The sequence below is a fragment of the Alnus glutinosa genome, chromosome 4 (assembly GCF_958979055.1).
Source record: "Alnus glutinosa chromosome 4, dhAlnGlut1.1, whole genome shotgun sequence".
Lineage (NCBI taxonomy): Eukaryota > Viridiplantae > Streptophyta > Magnoliopsida > Fagales > Betulaceae > Alnus > Alnus glutinosa.
The window spans coordinates 16072776-16094813 of NC_084889.1; the positions used below are offsets into that span (position 1 = coordinate 16072776).

General features: G+C 35.8%; 1 long non-coding RNA gene and 1 pseudogene across 1 annotated transcript; both read right to left on the minus strand.

Moving 5' to 3' along the window:
• Positions 1 to 1672: 1672 nt before the first annotated feature.
• LOC133866950 (uncharacterized) lies at positions 1673 to 5144 on the minus strand. Its single transcript, XR_009899950.1, has 3 exons — positions 4562 to 5144; positions 3052 to 3080; positions 1673 to 2191 (listed from the first exon to the last, which is right to left on the minus strand). It is a non-coding gene; the product is annotated as an uncharacterized LOC133866950 (long non-coding RNA).
• Positions 5145 to 9310: 4166 nt separating this feature from the next.
• LOC133866174 (3-isopropylmalate dehydratase small subunit 1-like) lies at positions 9311 to 15759 on the minus strand (annotated as a pseudogene).
• Positions 15760 to 22038: the final 6279 nt, after the last annotated feature.

Sequence of the window (22038 nt, forward strand, 5' to 3'; positions counted from 1 at the left end):
ATATTACTTTACTTCAACAAGAATTTTTTTGTACCATCCAAAAAAAAAAAAAAAAATTATTTCCAGCAAATTCATGCTTCGTGCGTCTTTGTTTATTTTTTTTTGGGCCCTAGTCTACATATTTATTATTCAAAAGATAGTTAGAAATAAATGTTTAAACATCGATCCTTAAACCAATAATTCGAGCGTTTTCGCATCAATTATTAGGTGGTTTTTCGGCGTCAATTCAATGACCTATACATATATTGAAGGCTACCAAATGTTGTAACGTGAGTGCTTCACAATCTTGCATTTGATTATATATATATATAGATATATATATATATATATATATATATATATATATATATATATATATATATATATATATATATATATATATATATATATATATATAGCTATCACGCTGCACAAGGGAAAATACCTCTACAACACACTATAGCAGAGCACATAAACTTAAATGTCTTTATCTCAACTAGTCCAATACAGATAAAAACAAAAAAAAGTGATATTTGAAAAGTTGGAAACTTACAAACTAAAGTCTTAAGCTTAAATGTCTTCTAGTCACTGTAGTCTTTCCTTTACGTGATGTATTCGTAGTCAAGTCTTCTTTACATTATCTTTAATTGAAACTGGAGCCCATCTTCAAATTAACTTTCCACCGAAAACAAAAACAAAAAGTGATCCGTGAAAAGTTGGAAACTTAACAAACTAAAGTGAATACCGACAATATGTGAATACCATCAGGGCAGCCCGAGGATTTTCATTTTTCTACGGAGTTGCATTCCTCCAATCTTGTATGGGCAACTCAAAAAATTGTCAATTTCTAATCAGCTTCCCCCTCCCCCCCAATTTTTTGTTATTTTGCACCGTTGGGCCCATCGGATGATACAGCGTATTAAATTCAAGCACAAAACTTTCACTACAAAAATTCTTATAGTTCTAGACGGTTTTAAACTGTCCAGAACATGTGAAAAACTGTCGGGAATCAATACCTGACGGTTTATTCTGAACGGGTTGACACCGTCTAGAAAAAAGCATCGGGGAAATAAATTTTTGACGGTTTGGACAAACCATCCAGAATTAATAATTAATTAATTTTGTTATATTATTTTCATTTTCGTCCAGAATTAATATTTATTTCTTTCCAAACCTCAACCTCACTCTCGGCCCTCTTCGTCTCCCATTGCAAAACCTTGTTCTCAATCAAAAGCTGAATGATCTCATCTTCCTCCCCATTCTCCTCTGTCAGATCGACAATCCTATCCATATGCCTCTCTTCCACAACCAACCTTCCTTTCACCTTCAACGTTGCTAACACGCTTTTTAAGTTCAGCAGTCTCCCTCTTCAATACCTTAAGTCCATCCTCAATTGCAAGCTTGTTAACTTCCAATGCCTTAAATTTGGTCTTGAGCGATTCATACTCCCTCTTCTTTCTTTGAATATCCAATTCCAACGCAATGCACTTCGATTCAGCTTTCTTAATTCTCTCTTCCAACTCACTGCATCCATAACCTACCAAATTTTGCATGCACACAACCTCAGATTCACATTTTGGCACTTCTTTTATGTTCCACTTCTTCCACATCCATCTCCATCCATACTCACCCTCAAAGTTACCTAAAAATAAATAAAATAAAATAAAATAAAAAACCATCTAAAACCGTTACGTTTGAAAAAAAATATAAAATTGCAATCTAAAATTTAATCAAGAATTGATACAACTTGGAAAACAAAGAAAGAAAAACTGTCTTGCAGTAAGGAAGAAAAAAAAAAAAGGCAACTTGACCCAAACATATACTTTCAACAGAGATTCGGCCAGAAATCTAGCAACCCACGCATACTAGCTGGCTATAGAGAAAGAGAGATAGGAAGAGAGGAGATTTGGTCACTGGCACGTCGTGGCGGTTGAGGACAAAGGAGATCTGGTTGCTGAGTCACTCCTGAGCGTGGGAGTCGGACTCGGTGTGGTTCCTATCCAGATCAGCGAGTTTGAGCATGGTGGGAACGAGTCGGGACAGTGTGGTGTGATCCCTTACAGCGACAGAGTAGTGGATGAGGCTGTGCGTGTAGTCCTTTGAGCTATATCGTTGGAAATGACGTCATTGTGGTCGTGGAGGACCTCACCATTGTGAGCAAAACCAAAAATGCGTGCTCTGCTTAGTGGGGACTGGGGATGTAATGACCCACCTTTTACAAAAAAGCATAAGTGAAAATTTTAATTTTTGCACTTGACATTACAACGTCATCAGAGTTAGAAAAATAGCAGTGAAACATAATTTTTTACATACAAACTTAGGAATTATAACACAATACATTGAGCTGACTGAAGTTCCTCAAGACATTCATTAAAGTCCTTTACACTCATTATAGCGAAATACGTGTCACAAATGACACAAAAACATACATGGAAAGTTTACTAAATACAAGTAAATTCCTAAATATGTTACGTACAAAATAGTACAAATATTGATAAGTACAAAGCACTAAAACCTAACTACATTAACTTTAGAACTCTTAAGCTAGCAATTAATTCAATCCATAATCTTCAGAACCTGCGCAATCATCTATGAGATGGTGGTCATTACCACAACCCCATAGTCCTATAAGTGAGTTAACTGTCATTCAATAATATAATGTATTATGTGTTATTTAAGGACAGAGATAACATAATGATGCGATGATAATCTTATATGCAGAGTCTTAAACAGTTCAATTTAGTTCTTTCGCTCCACTCACATAAACCATTATGCGATTAGCGGCTATCCTCGGGGCACATTCCCCCTACATTACTTTTTCTTAACATATTTTCGTACTATTAGAGACCTCCCTCCTCTAGTAATTTGAATGCCGTTCTAATCAATATGATTATTATGATTTCCGATTCAAACACATCTCTATCACGAACCTTTGGGAGCCGTTTTTTTCCAATATTAATAGATTTATTATTTTAGTATGCAATAATCATTCACACGCATCCAATTAAAATAAAACATAAACATAACATTATTGAAATCCAGTACTACCCTCAGTAAGTAATTTATACTTACAGCCCTTTTGTGCAGTCTCAATTCATCATCTGCAACAAATACATACATATGTACATAGAATGTCAATATCATTACTTTGATAAATTCATGCCTAAACATGAACCTTAATCACACATAAATGTATTTCCTACAAATCACATAACTTATCAAAATAATATTCAATCCAGGTTTCAATCAGCACTTGAGTACAATCCAAAATCCCGAACTCAATTTCTAAAGCATAAATAAATGAGCTAACAAGAAACCTATACGTATTTCAAGCAAGATATAAATATCACGTCGCCAATTTTAAAAGCTTTCAACCATAATACACCAACACTTGGTTCTATTAAAAATACCAATTTTAACATTGCACTTCCACTTTTGATTTACAACATAAAATCAATACTTTAACCAATTTAAAAGTTTTAAAATGTTAACTTATAGTTACTCATTCAATACAAAACAGTACTACAGAATTTGCAGTTTAATTCACAATCACAGAAATCATATTCAAAATTATAATTCCTTGATCATTATCAACCAAGCTTTAATTTCAGATTTAATCAACATATAGACTAATCAACCACAGACAACCCACAACTAAAACTCCAACAACAAAGCTTATAATCAAAATTCTGAAACCATGATAAATACCCAATTTCAGAATATAGACTAATCAACCACAGCCAGTGAATTCGTATCTAACACCAAACACCAAAGGTCGAGATAACATTAATCAACACCAAGAGATAACATAATCGAAGCAGGGGACACTTATCCAATAACATGTATAATTTAGCACCAAAACATCTCAATCGTATTCCCCAAATACAAGAACCAAAACCATAAAATCTCCCCCAAGCTTTCGGTCAGAAACACCCACTCTACACTAGTGAAGAACAGTAGACCATCAACTCATCAACACACTCAATTTACATATACACATAGTCAGCCGAATCTTCACAAAATAGAGAACATCTCAAAACAGGTAAATAGGCCTCAAGGCTAATCAACAACTAAAATCATATACGACACACACACACACACACACACAATCGGGTATACCACCAAATTCAATACAAGTACTCATGTTCAGATCATTACAACTAAACTGGGTTGATGACCGAAATCAGAAAAACATACTTTGGTTTCAAAACCCCTCAACTGTGGCTTACCCAAACACAACCCAAATCAGAGGAAAATCTAAAACACTCACACGGCTCAGCTAACCCCAACCAAAAGTCAGTGATTTCAAAGCTTAACCGAATCACATACACATAATCAGAAAATTAATACCCAAACAGCCATGAACGAACAAGAAGAAACCCATCACACAATCAGCCATACAGATCCTAAAACACCCACAATTATCAACCCACATGTATTCACAACAGAGATCGGCCAAAACACACGATCGATCAAGAATCAGTACCGGTCGATTAAAGGAAAACAGAGGAATCAGTTCAACTTGACAAAAATCCACATAAAACCAACTTCCAATTTATCTTATAAAATCATTGGGGTTTACCTTTGGGGATTTTCACAGAAAATCCACCGAGAGAATAGCGGAATCGGCTTCATGGGTCTCTGCCATGTCACTTGCTGGAAATCGCCTCAAGTCGCTGGAAATCACCCATTGCAAACCCAGCTTGCTCACCGGCGTCGCCCACCGAAAATCGCACCTCCGTTCCGCCGGAAATCGGCTCTGCCTCGCCGACCCAGCTCACCCACCGGAAGTCGCGCTCCAGGCCGTCGGAAGTCGCGTCCTCCGGCGACCCATGGAGGACCGGCCTCCCCTGGTTCTCTCTTCTCCGGTTCGGTCTGGGTCCTCCACTATCGGCCCTCTCTCTCTCTCTCTCGATCGTGTTTTCTCTCTCTCTCTCGCCCTACTGATCTCTCTTCTCATCTCTCTCGATCTCTCTGTTCTCTCAAGTCTCCCTCTAAGTCTCACTCTCTCGCTCTCAGCTCTCTGATTTCTCTGTCTGTGTACTCGGGCGAGAAGGCGAAGAAAAAGAAAAATGAAGAGCAGGAAAGAAGAAGAAACAAAGAGGAAGGAAGAAGAAAAATAAGAAAGAAAAGCAAGAAGGATCGGGTGTAGTGAACTGAAGAGAGAGAGACTGGTTCGGATTATATAAAAATATAGGATAACCAATGTGGTATGCTATAATTATTTTTTATTCTCTATGGTTTAAAAAGTTCATGGAAGTCCCTGTGCTATTCAATAGTTACGTTTTACTCTCTGGGTCGATTTTTCGTCCACCATTTTGACGAAATCTGTTAGCTCTACACGTCAGCGCTACGTGTCGCCAATAAGATTGCGACACGTGTCTATCTTAATAAAAAAAATATAAATTTATTAAAAAATAAATAAAAATACTTATTTTTTGGAGTGGTTGTGCGCCACCCCCGGCCACTGGGGGTGGCCGCGCGCCACCCCTGGCGGCCACCCCTTGTTGCTTTTTCTTTTTTCTTTTTCTTTTTTTGAATTTTAATTTTTTTTAAAAAAATAAGTATATATATTTATTTATTAATAAATTTATATTTTTTATTAAGATGGACACGTGTCGTCATCTTATTGGCGACACGTGGCACTGATGTAGTATTTGACGGAATCTGTTAAAAAATTTAACAGAATTTGACGCTAGGGATCGATTTGTAATTATTACATAGCACAGGGACCTTCCATGAACTTTTTAAACCATAGGGAGTGAAAAATAATTATGGCATACCACAGGGACCAACGGTACAATTATCCCAAAAATATATGACAAAGATATTTTCATACAAAATTTAATTGTAAAGTTAAGTTAAGTTTTGTGGGATATTTAGTATGAAACTTATGCTTCGTTTGTTTCGACGTAAAATGGTTTTCGTCGTAAAATATTTTCGACAAAATTATTTTTAGAAAAAAATAATTTTTTCAAAAATATTTTTCAGCGTTTGGTACGCACGAAAAAATCATAAAAGGCGAAAATGCAACTGTCGTTGGAATCCGGCAACGTCCGATCACCGTTGCACGGACGTTGCCGGATTCCGACAAACATGTTTGGCCGGATCCGGCCAAAATAGCCAGAATCCTCCGGATCCGGTTAGATCCAGCCGGATCCAGACCATTTTGGCCAAATCCTACCGAATCCGGCCGGATTCCAACTAGTTTAGGCCGGAATCTGGTCCTCTGGCATTTGGCGACGGAGGCCGGAAGTCGCTGGAGTCCGGCGCAGTCAGTATTTCGGTGGCCGGATGTTGCCAGATTCAGGCGTCGCCTGGATTCCGACGACCGACTATTGCTAGATTCCGGCAATCAGATATCAAACATGCATGCAAGGACCAAGAATTTAATTTCAGAAAACGATTTATGGTTTTTAAAATTGTAAATCGTTTTCCAAAAATTAAATAAGCTTTTACGACCAAACCGAAAATGATTTTCGTTGATCATTATTTTCACCCCTACCAAACACCATAAAATGCCGAAATCATTTTACGCCGAAACAAACGGAGCATTAATAATTAAGTTTTCATAAAAGTATCTTTAGATATTATATCTGTGAATATTTTTAAATAGATATTTTCGCATCGGATTTTTATCATTTTAATTTAACTCATTAGGGTATAATATAAGTCTGTTTTGAGTCTAGTTCGTTTCATTGTTAATATTATTATCTCAATAATATTATAACACCATAAATATATACCAGATATATACATTTATATATATTACACAGTAAATATTACACAATAATATTTTCATTAATATTATTATATCAATTAGTCCACTGAATAATTCAATCTGTCTATTTATTAATCCTGTAATATTATTAGAGTCTAATAATATTATTCTTTATTTATAAAATCATGGTTTATAAATAATAAGACTAAAGAATATTAATTTTCATAAATATTCATATATTCCTTATTATTTATCGAGAATTAAAATATCATGTTTAAAGCCACGTATTTTATTAACAGTTGGACGTGAATATTATTTCCTACAATATTAAGTCGTTCGAGCGTCGAGTCTTGTGGATTGAACATCAATTCTAGACTTGTCTATTTTACTCAGTCTTAAATTAGAATTTAAGACATTTTATTTAATGGCTTAAAATCTGGGGCGTTACAGAGGAGTAAGAACATTTCCATCCGATTATGTAAAATTTTATTTAGAATAGCTAATGAAAACCCAATTTTGCTAGTTTAGCTAACAAGTTTTAAAATGCATCATCCATCCGATTATCTATTCTTAACTCAATATTCTTTTTTATTCTTTTTTTTATTGACAAGTTCGGGCCACCACCACCCCATGCCTCTTCAGCTTTTCTCCTTCCTCTCCTTGTTTCTTATTCCTCTTCAGCTTCAGACCCAACAAGCGATTCCACTTCTTAACTCCCTGCTCTTCTTTGAAAGAGTCCAAGAAGCAGAAGAATACTACTGCTCCTAGATTGAAATATAGACACTTGGAATAAGTGCAGCAAAATCATCTGCAGACAACTCTTCTGCAGAACCAAACTACAAAATACACCGATCAAGCCAAAATCTTCCATCCAACCCAAATATGCAGAACCCATTACAATTTCCATCCAAAATCAACCGAAAATTTGCTTAGGATCCAAAACTCAAGAAAGCAACCCAAAATCGAACTTATCTCCCTCTACCTAGACCCAAAAATCACTGAAAATCTCTCGTCTTCTCTCCAGCCAAACAACCCATGCTCTCGCCACACCTCTTCCATTTCGGTGCTGGAAAAATCCCACACAAAATCAACTCCAAAATGAAACACGAACCATTATCAAAAGAAAGACCCATAAAACAAGCAGCAGGGAAAGGAAAAGAAGAAGAAGAGTATGAGAGAGAGATTCGCAGATAAAGAAATAAATTAAATAATGATACATCCTTGAACTGTACAACTCCACATGTGGAGTTGCATTGTTCACGAATGTAAGGAAACTCTATTGTAGCTTTGATTTAGTGGAGTTGCACTGTTCACGAATGCAAGGAAACTCTATTGTGGCTTTGATTTACATAAGCTCATGGAGGACGATTTTAAGAGTTTTATTACCTATTCTGGCAAAAAGTGGGTTTTATATAACCCACTGTGAATGCTCTAAGTTTTGGTTTAGTTTGGTTTGACTAAGAAGTGAGAATAGAAGAAGAAGGGGATTTTTATGGAAGGAGGAGAGGGAGGGGGTAGTATTGTCATTTTGGGAGGGTCTTTATTGAGAAATTGTAACACCCCAGATTTTAAGACAGAACGTCTTAAATAGAATTTAAGATCTATGGCGATCAATTCACACTTTTAATTACTCGATCGACATCATTCTGATAATTGCTCATTTATGCGCCACCTGTTTTAATTGATTAATAGACAAACCTAAATATTTGGTAAAATTAGTTGGAATAATATTATTATATGAAAATATTTTTTAGAATAATATTATTGATATATAATATTATTGTGAAATATTTATTGTACATGATATTATTTTGACCTAATATTATTTTGTATAATAATATTATCAATGTAATAATGTTATTCGAAAATTAACATTATTTATGAAACGAACAGGACTTAAAACGGGTTTAGATTTATACCCAAATGAGTTATTAAATGAGAAAGATTTTATACAAAAATATTTATGATTATTAATGATTAGATTTTATTAAAAGTAACTCAAGTTAATTTAACTAGATAAAAGTTAACCATGGGTTAACTATATATATATATATTATTAAAGATTAACTCTAGTTAATCTAACTAGATAAAAATTAACCATGGGTTAATTAGATACTTTTAAAGTTAACTAAGGTTAGTCTAACTATGGGTTAATCCGATATTTTACTTTTTAACTCATGTTAATTTAACTGAGATAAAAACTAACTATAGTTTATTTACTTCTATAAATTAAGCCTCCTTTTTCAACAGAATTCGCACCACTCAGTTAGTTACTGAGTTTTTCTTTCTTCATCATTTTTCTCTTCTTCCTCTCTCTTTATTTCTTTCTCTTTCCTTTCTCCATCTTCTCAGTACTCATTTCTTCTCTTCTCCATCCGAGTCTCTAATAAAGAGATGATCGTTGGGGAGAAGGGAGGAAAGGGAGAGACAGGAGCCAAAGAGAGGAGAGACCCGATCCTTTTCCCTTTCTCTTCTTTCTTCTCCTTTTCTGTTCTTCTTTTCAATCTCTCACCCGAGAGACTTGAGAGACAGAGATAGCCCGAGAGAGAGTGAGAGAGTAAATCAGAGAGGGAGAGCCGAGAGAGGGAGAAGACCACCGAAGGTCCGATTTCAGGTGGTCGTTGCTCGAGAAACCGACGGAGAGAGGAGAGGACCCGACGGACCCAGAAGGATCCGAAACCCAGGAGAACCGGAGCAGAAACCCGACCCTCCGACGAGACCCAGACCCGATTCTCCATGGGTCATCGCCGGTGACGGTCCCAGTAGCGATTTTCGGCGGTTCTGGCCGGAAATCCGGCGACTTCCAGTGGCGATTTTTCGATGAAGCCTAGAGATGTTTTCCGGTGAATTTCTACAGCCTTAAACAGAAATTCCTAATGATTTCTATTTGATTTATTGTGGATTTCTGGTGTGTATTTAGTGTAAAGATTTTGTTGAATTGAGGGTTTTTGGTTGGATTGTGGTGCTCTAGCCGTGTGTGTGTTTTGGTGTATTTCGGTTTTGTAGTCTCTTAGCCAATTCTGGATTTGGGGATTATTATTGGGTATTTCATATGGGTTTCTTGTTGTCCCTCTTGTGGGTTTGGACAGCACGTGTGTGATGTTGATAATGGTTGTCTCCCTATTCTAACCTATTTGCAGTATGTTCACTATTGTTGGCCGGTTTTTGGGAGTGGAATTTATGGAAGTTGTGGTTATGGGTGATTTGGCAGATTCGGGTCCCTTGTACCCTTCCTTAATCGATCATGTGTATGGAGTTGTGTGTGGGTTGTGACTAATTATATACTAAAATATCTGATGATTTTTGGGGTGTTTTATTATTTGATGGTTAGTTTTTAAATGGGGTTTTGTTAACTAAACTTTATAAAGATTTTTAATATAGATATAAAAGTGACAAATTAGATGTTTGGAAAAGAAAACTGATACTAATATCCTATATATATAAATATATATTTATTGCAGAAAAATGAGCTATTATGAGAACTGCACCAAAAAGCTGTAAGTATCTCTATACTTACTGAGGACAAAGCTGGTTGATTTTTCCTATAATATTATGGTTTCTGTTTTATTTAATTGTTTGCGCATGTGGATTTTGCATATTTTGTTAGTTTAATTAATGAATTTAATTATAGCAAAGTTGGGAGTGACGTCTGCCTGAGCCAAAAATATTAATAAAGAGCAGAGTAGGGAGTGACGTCTGCCTACGGACCAGGGAGTAACGTCTGCCTGTGCTAAAAAGATAAAAATTATTAGAGGAGTGACGTCTCCTTAGAACTCGCTAAACGGGAGTGACGTCTCCTATCATTCGCTAAACGGGAGTGACGTCTCCTATAATACGTTAGACAGAAGTTACATTTCCTAGATTCTAATAACTGGAGTGACGTCTCCTTCAATCTATTCGTTAGAGTCACGTCTCTATAAGATTGAATGCAAGAAGCTCATGATTTATTTTATAATAAGACTGTGCATATAAAACTGTCATTACTTCATATTTTGCATTGTGTTGCATTTATCTAATAAATCAGCAATTACATTATTATGGGAAACAGTGGATTCACTTTAGTATTTTGTGTTTTTGTTTATATATATATATATATATATATATATATATATATATATATATATATATATATATATATATATATATATATATATATATATATATATATATATATTGGTGCAGGTTTATAGACAAATATTAGAGTTCAAGAGGTCTTAAAGCTAAGGACGCATAGATTGTATTTTGTTTATAGTTTTTTGTGTTTATAACATTTTATGTTAACAAGATTGCTAATAATTTTCATGTATTCTCTTGTGTCACTATTGACACCTGTTTTCATGTATTTGTTTTAAATATCTTCTTTATGGATGTCTAGAAGTATATCAGTTAGAAGCTCTGTCGTGTTATTCATTCCAAGTCTGTTAGATATATTATATTCCGCTGTCAAATCTTAACTCTGATGATGTTATAGTAATGTCACGTGAAAGTTGAAAATTTTTCACTTACGCCTTTTTGTATAAGGCGGGGCGTTACAAAAATGGAGAGGTCTGTGGACATGACTTTATTGAGAAATGAACAGGTCTTTATGGAGAGGTCGAGCGCGACTTTTGGTGATTCTAAGTTAGTGACGGTTTCTCCTAAATCGTCTGTAAATGTTTTAATTCCTGACGCTTTTCAAAAAAGCATCAATAAAATTTACAGACAGTTTGGAACCAAACCGTCTAGAAATTTACCTTTCCAGACGGTTGGCTTTAAACCGTCTGGAAATGTTTTTTTCCAGACGATTTTGTACAAACTGTCAAAAAAATTAATGACAGTTTTAAAAATAACCGTCGTGAATTTTTTTTTTTTTGCAGACAGTTTTCAAAAAACCGTCTGTTAACTTTTTCATTCTGACGCTTTTCTGAAAAGCGTCAATAACAATCTAATTCTAGACGGTTTCAAAAACTGTCAATAATTGCTCTTTTTTTGTAGTGTTTCCCTTGCCGGCAACCGCCAAACATCAGTTGGTCTAGGCACTGACCTCACCTTTCTTACCCCTTCCCTATCTGTTTTTAAAAAAAACGAATGTTAGACATGAGTTCAATAGTTGAATATAGTATAAATATTCTTCCAACATTAGCATAATCGTGGACTGCCATATATATGCTAAACATACCAATAGTGCGGAGCTCCTGTAATACCCCAAACATTTATTAGGATTAAGAAAAATGTTGATTAGTACAAAAATGAAATTAAGATTGGATTTAAAAATAATACAAATTTTCTGCCTTAACCAAACATTAGATTAGGGTTACCAAACATTTGACATTTCAGTACACCAAAAGTTTGATGCTTACGTCACAAACTTTCGACGACCAGACGTATGCCACTGTTCACGCATCAGCTTTGTGTCAGAGGAACCACCAAACGATTGAGCAAGGACCACCAGACGTTTGAGGAATCTTTGGAACGTTCAATGTGGACCCCTTTCTATTTTTTAGAATAGTACATCAAACATTTGAGTTAGTGCACCAAACGTTCGATATAACCAAAAAGCAATTTTAACCTACTATCCACCTCATTCTACCTTATGCTCTTAACACCCTCATATATAAACCACCCCTCACAACCCTTAGCCATCTCCCACCCCTCCATGCATCCTTGCTACCCATCTTTTGAATGATAGAAAGATTTTGGAGAAATGAGTGACTTTGGTGTTGTTTAACTTCATTTAAGGTAAACTCCAGTCTCTAAACTTTTTTCATGTTGTTAATACCCTAACATGTGCTTAAACGTGCTATAATGTATTTACAATTAATTTCTCTTGAATATGGAAAATTGCTTTAAGAAACTATAAGCCTACACTTATTTTCACAAACCTTTATGTTGGCATGGTTTAACATATTGTATTTAAGCTATTTTGAGTTTTGGTTTTGGAAAGAAAAACGATTTGAGTATGAGTTTTAAGCTTTTTGTGCTTTCTGGTACCTCTCGAACGTTCGTCTCAGAAGGCCAAATGTTCGATCCCCTCAGTTATCGAACGAACGACCCCAATACAGAACGTTCAACTGTTGCCAGAAAAGGGTAATTAGGGTTTAATGACAGATTAGAATGCTTAAGTAGAATTAGGGTTTCTACGTGTATGGGTTAGGACTCTCAGTTTATTTTGTCTAATATTAGGATACGTTTCACAGTAATGGGAATTTGAGATTTCCGAGCCCTTGGATGAGCGTTTGAGGTAAGTAAATATTTACAAAACTGGTATTGTTTTTAACATGCGATATGTTAGCTGACTGAGCACATTCTTGATAAGCGTTGAATGTTGCATATTCAAGCACCTTAACTCGGATATGTTAGGCCCTTAGTTTCATTGTAATATAATGTCTTATGTTGTTTTTGTGTTTTAGGCATTTTCAGGTGTCTAAGGAAAAATACAAGTAAATCTATCAATTTTAAGGCTTAAAACACAAATCCTGAATGCTGCAGGGAAATTGAGCTCGAGCTCAGTTGAAAAGGGCTCGAGCGCAATGGATCAAGCGCACACCATCAAGAACCCACGACATGGTGAGCTCGAGCGCAATCGTGCTGCAGAAATTGACTAGAAGTCCTAGAAGACCACCAATTGAACTAGGGTTGCTCTTGTACTATATAAATAGACCTCTAATTTGGGCTTTAAGGGTATGCCACAATAGAGAATAGAAATCAATAGGATTAGTGGCTAGTTTTAGGGAGAAAAGTGCTTCAAAGTTCAAACAGCTTCTTGGAATGGATTTCTCTCTAAAAAGACGATTTCCAGCAATTTCATGAGCGGCTAATTCATCCGTAGGGTATTGATGTAGCCCTTTTCAAGTAATTATAGTGTAATTATGTTTTTCTTTGGAAATTATATGAACATGAATGATGGTTGTTTAATCTTGAGATTGTTTTTAATGTCTAAATTCGATTTTGATAAATCTTTTATCTTGTCATAGAAAATTGTTTATCATTATTGAACTCAACGTTCATATTTTCTGTAATTATGTGAATGATGGTTTTACAACAGCTTTAATGGACATGAAATCAAGAGAGTTTGATAGGCCATGCCTATGAAAAATAAATTACTTTACATCCTAGTTAGTTTAATTTAGGTAAATCAATTTATGCTTGTCGAAAGATGAGTTATACTTATCCCTTGATTATGTGTAAACTATTTAGGATATTTGATAGCCCATCCCTAGGAAGGATGAATTGTTCTACACCCTAGTTTAGGTAGAGCATTTATACCTTGCCAAAAGATGAGCTATGCTTATTTGCCTAATAAAAGAAATTTCTTGACTACATCCTTGGGTGCTTGACAAACACACATGAGTCATATCATTCATGTAAGTGAAATTCTTATGTTAAATGCAATTTACAATTATTATGAGGTTAGTGGTGAAATCAATCCCCTATATCTTCTCCATACTATCTTACTTTTATATTTTTATTTTGTTTCAATTAGAAAACCAAACCAAATATATTTTCTCAATTAGATTAGATTTGATTTCAATAACTTAATAATAACCACAATCCTCGAGCTTTAACACCCTCACATAGACTCTATCCTTCATTCTATTGTGAGTGGTTTATTTACTATTGATACGCCCTCACAGCCTAACCATTGTGGCTGCAGCCCTTCGATGGTGGCTCTCCTGCGTATCCAAACCTTGTGTAACGTCCAAGATATTAATTATGTGTTAAAAACATGAATTATACTAATTAGATAAATATGTAAAAGAACACTTTAAAATGGTCTAAGTATGAGTTTTCTGTGTTAGGTGTCCGGACGAACCATTTACTTGCCTAGACGGCTAGTGGACAGATCTCCCCAAGAAGTTTTATTTTCACACGCGTCTAAACGGGACATTTTGGTGTCCAGACGGCACTACCCAAGAGATGAGATACACGACTTCACACACGCATGTTCGGACAGACTACCTCTCTCTCTCTCTCTCTCTCTCTCTCTCTCTCTCTCTCTCTCTCTCTCTCGCCCCTACGGTTTGATCCTAAACTCTATATTTTAGTAGTTTGAAGCTTCGAAACTCAAATTCAACACCGGAAATGTGATTCTTGTTATAAGATCTACGTTTTCACCGATCGTTTTGAGGTAAATCCGAAAATTATTTTTCCATTTGTGTTGATTTTTGAGGGGTTTAGGCTTAATCTCTCAATTTCCTTTAGGTATTGTGTATTTTGTGACGTTCTAAATGAATTCCGAGCATTGGGTCTCATTTTAGTGAGAAAATCAAGGTAAAATCCAAAACCCTAGATTGTTACTAAAGCCTCGTTTGGTTCGAAGAATAAACCACTGGAATGAAAGAACTATATAAGAATAGTCATTCATTTGTTTGGTAAGGGTCTATTCCTTGAAATAGTTATTCCCATTGGAATATTCCCTTACAAAGAGGAATACCTATTCCTCTAAAAAATAAGAGGAATAGCTATTCCTAAAGGAATAGACTACATTTTTCAACAAAAAAAAAAAATCATTATTTTCTATTTTCTCTCAATTTTTTTTTTTAAAAAAAGCCAAAAAAAAAAAAAAAACCAAAATATGGATCCGGGGGTGGTGCGACCACCCCCGGAACCCCTCGTGGTTGACCCCCTTGCCAGTGGTTTGATTGATCAAAAGGCCTTGGGTGAGCTCAATCATTACTGTGTCGCCAGTCTTACACTCCTCACAGATTCTGCCCTCCGACTCCAAAGGGTACACCTCTCCGGTGGCTACCAAGTTCCTGAAGAAGATGCGCACGTAGGACTTTGCCACCACCGCCGCAACCCCTGCCACGCCTAGTGCCACTGGTGTGTGCTCGCGAGACGAGCCGCATCCGAAGTTGTAGCCGCCGATGACGATGGAGTACTTCATCTTGGTCTCGCTGGGCTCCATAAAGCGCGTAGGAGCCGAGCTTCTCGTACTCGGTGGGCTTGGAGGGGACGAGGGTGAGGTACTTGGCAGGGATGATCTTGTCGGTGTCACTGTTGTCACCGATGACGTAGCAGAGGCTGTGGAAGGAGGTGGCAGTGGTGGAGGTGGGGGAGGAGAAGGACGGCGTGGAGTGTGAGGATTGAGTCGTAAAGGGTTTGAGTTTGACGGGGTGGGTGAATAATGTGGGGTATTTTTAATTTTTTTTTAAAAAATAATGTGGGTTTTTTTTTTTAGTAATTTTGTTTGGATTCTAATTAAAGTATATGAGTTGTTACCAAACTAAAGAGTAGGAATAGTCATTCCATTCCACTCTCTTTTATTCATGGTAATAACTATTCCATTTCTCAATAGAATACTCATTCCGCAAACCAAACGAGGCCTAAGTGTTGTAAATTGATGAATTTTGTGTCTAACCTAAGATTATCTTATGGGTTAGTGTTTTTAGTTATTGAGTTGTTAAATAGAACCCTTGAAGTTTATGGGTTTTCCATGGATTGTCGGCTTTTGAGCGAAATCAATAACCTAAGTGAGATTTAGAGTTCGAAATATGTTGGATTGGTTTTAATGTGTTATTGCAATGTATTATACATAGTACATTTCGAGGTTTACATGGAAAACTCCTTCATAAGCCATTAGTTGAGCAGCCAGAGTGAGTATTCAACTTACTGAGAAAAGATACTAATTTTGATGGTTTTGGAATGTCTTAAATGTTAGATTTGAGACAAACTGAGCCAATGCTATTTTGAGTTAATATATGCTTGTGATTGCTTTCGATATCTTCAATTATATTAAGTTATGATTTGATGTTGATTTATGAGCTTTGGAATGTGTTTATGGAAATGTGAATGGGTTATGTTCTTGAATGATTTCAATGAGTTAAGATTTATGTTTTCATGACATATTTGAAAAGAGATTGAAAAGCATAAGATGTTATATGATGCATATGTGTATGATAGCATGAACATGATGAATATGAGATATGATGAGCATGAGCATAAAACAAAATCATGAACGCTTAACGTAAGATCAAGGTTTAAAGGTGCCTTGGCAGAGCAAGTGTAAGACCAGTGAGTATAAAGCCCCATGACATCAGAAGCAAGATCGATGGTTCAAGTCCCATGGCACATAGCAACCATAGCAAATGTAAGACCAATGGGTACAAAGCCCAACAACATCAGCAACAGAAAAAAAAAAAAAAAAAAAAAAAAAAAAAAAAAAAAGAGCAAGGAAAACAGATGTAAAGCAAGCATGACATGATTTATGTTTTATGATGTTTTCATTGCTAGATGTATCAACAAGCATGACATGATTTATGTTTTATGATGTTTTCATTGCTAGATGTATCAGTATGCCTATAAGTTTGAATGGTATAGAACATATGTACACAGTTACAGCTTGATTGCATAAATGATTTATATAGAACTTCATACCAAACGTACCAATATGCCTATGAGTTTAAATGGAACAAAGCATATGTATATAGTTACAGTTAGAGTGCATATGATGCTTTTATAAGGCACCATGCTTAAATGTGCTTGGATAGTTGTGTTTCCCGAAGGTTTGGAAATACTCGTATCTATGTATAGCTGGGTTAGGATGCCACTCATTTTCTGCTTAGGCATACTTGTATGCTTGTATTTCCTGAAGGTTTGGAAAGCTTGTATACGAGTATGACTTAGTTACTTAATATATGTATAATGTATGTATAAAGTAGTAAAGTTTCTCTTGATACAAAGTGCATGTGTTTACCATATAATTACAAAACATTTTAAAAGCGCATGTGTTTACCATATAACTACAGGTCTGGTGAATCAGCATTTGGATCTTGTGTCTCATGGTCATCGGTGGACCTAGATGGCTACGCAGATGGTGATGTTCCCTTGACTACAAGATAGCATATCTAAATAATTCCATCTGTCATTAAATATTGAGAACAAATACCAAGTCTCTAAAAGGAAATAACTTAAAAACCAAAGCGTTACAATTCCCAAAAATATCATCAATAGGTAAACAAACCTCAAACATAATAAAAATCCGAAATAAACATCAAGAATCGTGGTCAAGTCTTAATAAGGTAAATCAGATAAATAATCATGATCATCTCGTTACGCATGTCATCATTGCTATCCCATATGCCTTGCAACCTCTTGCGTCAAAATTTTTGCAAAACCCAAGTGCAGGCTATCGCAAGTAATAAAATTATCTGTAAGACTGAGGTTGATCCACAGAGAATGGTAGATACTCAAGTAAAAATTCTATTATCGTACAGAAAAAGAAAAAAGAAAAAAGAAAAAAAAACCCAAGTTGATTGTTGTTTTTCCACAAAAAGAAGTGGAGCAATGGAGCGATTAAATTAACAAGTAAAATAGAGCTAAGGAAAATTGATGGGAAAAGCACTAGAGCCTTAAGGATCCACCTAGTATTCTATTACGCATTTTCGAGACATTTTTTACTCAACTAGGTAGAGAATCAACTCTCCTAATTGGAAGATAAAACAATTAAGCACTAATTAAAAATAAAGTTGATTGAGAATGAGTTTGATTTCAATGACATGTTAAGAGAGATTAAACATTCACTATAAATTCGAATCATAACAAACGAAACAAAGTAAGCATTTGATATAAACAAAAATCATTATGAGTTAAAATAAACTTGTCAAATTTTTTTTTTAAAAAAAAAAAATATATATCTCAAATTTAAATCGATTTTCAACATTCAATCATTAATCTATGAAGAACATCCAAAATAGTCTCAAGAACACATAATAAAAATGATAGGCTTCACCCATAGCCCTAGATAAAAGATTAGCATTCATGACCATGGAAATAAATTCCATAATCAAAGTGCTAAACATTAAACACAACAAAATAAAAGAAAAATAAAAACTAAGGAAATGAAAAGAAAATTGTTGCTGGTCGAATGGATTGAACAAAAAAAAAGAAAAAAAAAAAAAACTGAGTTTTGGACTCCAAAAAAAAAAATGAGACTCTTCACGTCTAGCCTCCCAGACTCCTTTTAAAGAGTTGAATTTCTCTCTTCCAAAGGAAAAATGGTCTACACATGCTCGATCTGTAACTGGCCCAATAAAAGAGACAATTTTGTCTCCTTTGGCTCCCACGTGGTAGATGAGATAAGATAATTCAAGAAAACTGGAAATAATCAATTTAAGCATCATTATATGAATTGTAATAAGGCAAATTGAAACCTTAAAGATACATGATTAGGGTTTCAATCGAGCCATAACTAAAGTATTAGCTACACATAATTTGGATAAAAATCATCCTTATAAGAAAATAACAAAGAAAAATAAAAAAGGTTAACTTCACGAAAGGATATCGAACTATGCACGTTTTTTACGGAAATGTACCAAACTAGCAAAGCTCTCGAATCGGGGTATCCATTTATCAAAAATCTTCATTTAAGGGCATTCCGTCAGGATTCGGTGTTAACTCCTGACGGAGCCCAACTCATGTGCCTAACACGTGCTTCCCTTAGCCGTTTCTACCCATTTTGCCTCTCACATTCAACGAATAGGTTTACACATACATTCGGCCGTTTCCCATTTGAAAATTATTTTCCCCCAAATTGTATTGGAAGTCTCCAAAAACCCGAGCTGTCCATTTGTACTTTTGCGCGAATAACCCTAACAGTGTTGTTTCCCCATTGCTTGTTTCGACAGTATACACAAGAATCAAGATTCAAAGGCTGATTTTCACTAAAGGTAATGAACTATTTTGCTGTTTTCAGTGTAAAAGTTTAGTTATTTAACCCTAATTTGTGTTGTATACCTTTATTTTGTTAATTTTTTTTTACGGATTCTTGGTTTTTATCGAAATGCTGGATGTTATTTAGATTTTCTCATACTTTTCCATTGTTTAGGGTTTAGGTTGTTACTGGACCGTGTGTTTCGTCTACGGCAATATCTGGGTTGATATTGCCGAAAGGGTGTATATTATATATGATTTGTTGTCCCATTTTGTGTGGTTTGTGGTCCCATTTTGTTTGGTTTGTGGTCCAATTTTTTGGTTATTATCAAGTTTCGGGTTTGTTGTGACTATGTTGCAGAAAAGTTTTACCTTTTTATATGGCTTGTGGTTGTTAGTGGTGTCATCAATGCCAACCGGTCACACGTGCCCAAGTGTCCAATCGACCCCATCAAAGCGCCGACTGTCATCATGTGCCCGAGAACTGAAGTGTCGCCCACCAAGTTAGCAGTTAGCATAAATCTGAGATTCGAGGCGTCATCATTAAGAGGGCGCCTCGAGTGGAGTGGACGCGTGAATCAAGATGAAAAACTCATCATGACTCCTGAAAAAAAGAAAAAGAAACAGCAGCAACTGTTAGACGCAAGACCCGAGAAAAATTCAAATGATTGCAATAATTAATTCTCTTAAACAAGATATTCCGACTAAGAGAATTGTAGGGTAACTGTTGGGAAAATTATTATTCCCCAAATCCCGAGCAAGCCCATGACCAACTAGTGGGTCCAGTCGGCCCAACCGACCCGAAGAGACCCGGGAAGACTTGGTCGGTCATTAAGGTATCGAATATTCCTTGCAGAATCTTGTGAATATCCTTGGTCAACATGACCGGGGATAAGCACGGCCGAACAGTCTCGAAACATTACTGTCTCGGGAACACTAGAGAAACACATACAGAGTGCCCATATCTAGTTGGTCCCGGGAACGACTTTCTCGGGACCACCACGAGGCGATATGGATGAAACATGTCGAAATGTTTATCCTAATATTACAGCCTAAAACATTGCAGAAGGACTCTATCTCGGATTTCCCGGGATAAGCTCTTATTCCACAAAATCTGGGATAAGATACCTTTTTGAATTTAGTTGAAAGGCAGTCCTACTCGAACTGGACTCTTACAGAGATGAGATCTAGTCCCATACAGTTTGGGATTAGAATCCTAATTGAATTATATCAGAACACTTCAATTATTTCAGAACTGTGCGCCTATAAATAGGCTACTACCCAATGTATCTCTGACTATACTCTACTCTTAATACTCCCTAAAATTGTTTATGAGAATCTGACTTATACATTTGAGTGGGATCCCGTCGATACATCACCAAACCAAAAACTGCACCAACAGATTGCATGGGGTGAGTCCTCGATTTCGAGTGCTAATTCTCTATAATAATTTTTGGTTTGAATTGGGAGTACATTTTCTTACTTATATTGAGTGAATTAATTGCTACGATTTTTGTCCCCAAAAGTAAGGAAAGTACTTGTAGTTGCTACTGGTTCTGCTACTATTGACTTTTTTGTTAGAGTACTCCCATCAGTTTTCCAACCACTTTTCCTATATTTAGGAAACAAAACTACTTTTTACTTCCCTATAAAAAAAACACCACACAATAGATTCCCTTAATTTTCCCTATATCAATTAAATATTATTTTTTACTCTTATTTTATTATTTTTTCTCTTTCCTACTTTTATTTTTTTATTCATTTTTTTCTTCTCTCCTCTCTTGTCATCTCCGTCCTATCTCTCTCAAAACCCACCACCACCCTTTCTTCTCTTCCTCTTCTCTTCTTCTCTTCTCCCTTTCTTCATCTTCCCGGTCCTTCATTCCTCTCTTCTCTGTGACCCAATACAAGTAGAGTAAGAGAACTCGGGAGAGAGACCGAATTAGGGAAAGAGATCAAGAGAGAGAGCTTGAGGGAGAGAGATCGAATCAGAGAGAGAACCGGAGATGCAGAGAGACCTGTGGGTCGAATTTCGGTGGCCTAAGAAGAGACGTGGTGAGAGGAAGGTCCGATCTCCGGTGGGTGATGCTGGGTCGACGCCGTCGAAGTTGAGGACGCGATTCTGGTGGCTTAAGGTGCGAACTTCCGGTGAAACAAGAGGAAATTTCCAGTGGAATTCCGAACATTTCGAACTGTGAAATTTCGGTGGAATTTTGAACTGTGAAATTTCCAGTGATCCTGGAGCTTGGGGCTTTGCCAAGGTTGAAGAAATATTTGATTTTGATTGAGTTTGAGCTTTGACGGGGTGGAGACGATGGAGGATGGGGAAAGTGGAAGGAGAGAGGAGAGAGAGAGATGGTTTTTTTATTTATTAAAATATTTACATGGTTATTGTAAAATTTTAAGGAGATTATGTAAATTTAGGGTGTTTGTTGGGGGTGTTTTTTGATTTTTTTATGATTTTTTTTTTTTTTAAATATAAGGAAGGAAACCATTTTAAGGAGTATGATGGAAGTGATCTTATCCTAATACGGTACTACCTTAAGAGCATTCTTAGTAGCCTCACTAAATTTTACTCACCAAAATAACTAAAAATCACTTTTTTTCTATTCTGTTGAGCCACTTTATTAAAATTCCCCCAATAGCCTCACTATTTTAACTAGTCAATATTCACTATTCCATTTTAATAATAATTTTTTTTTATATTT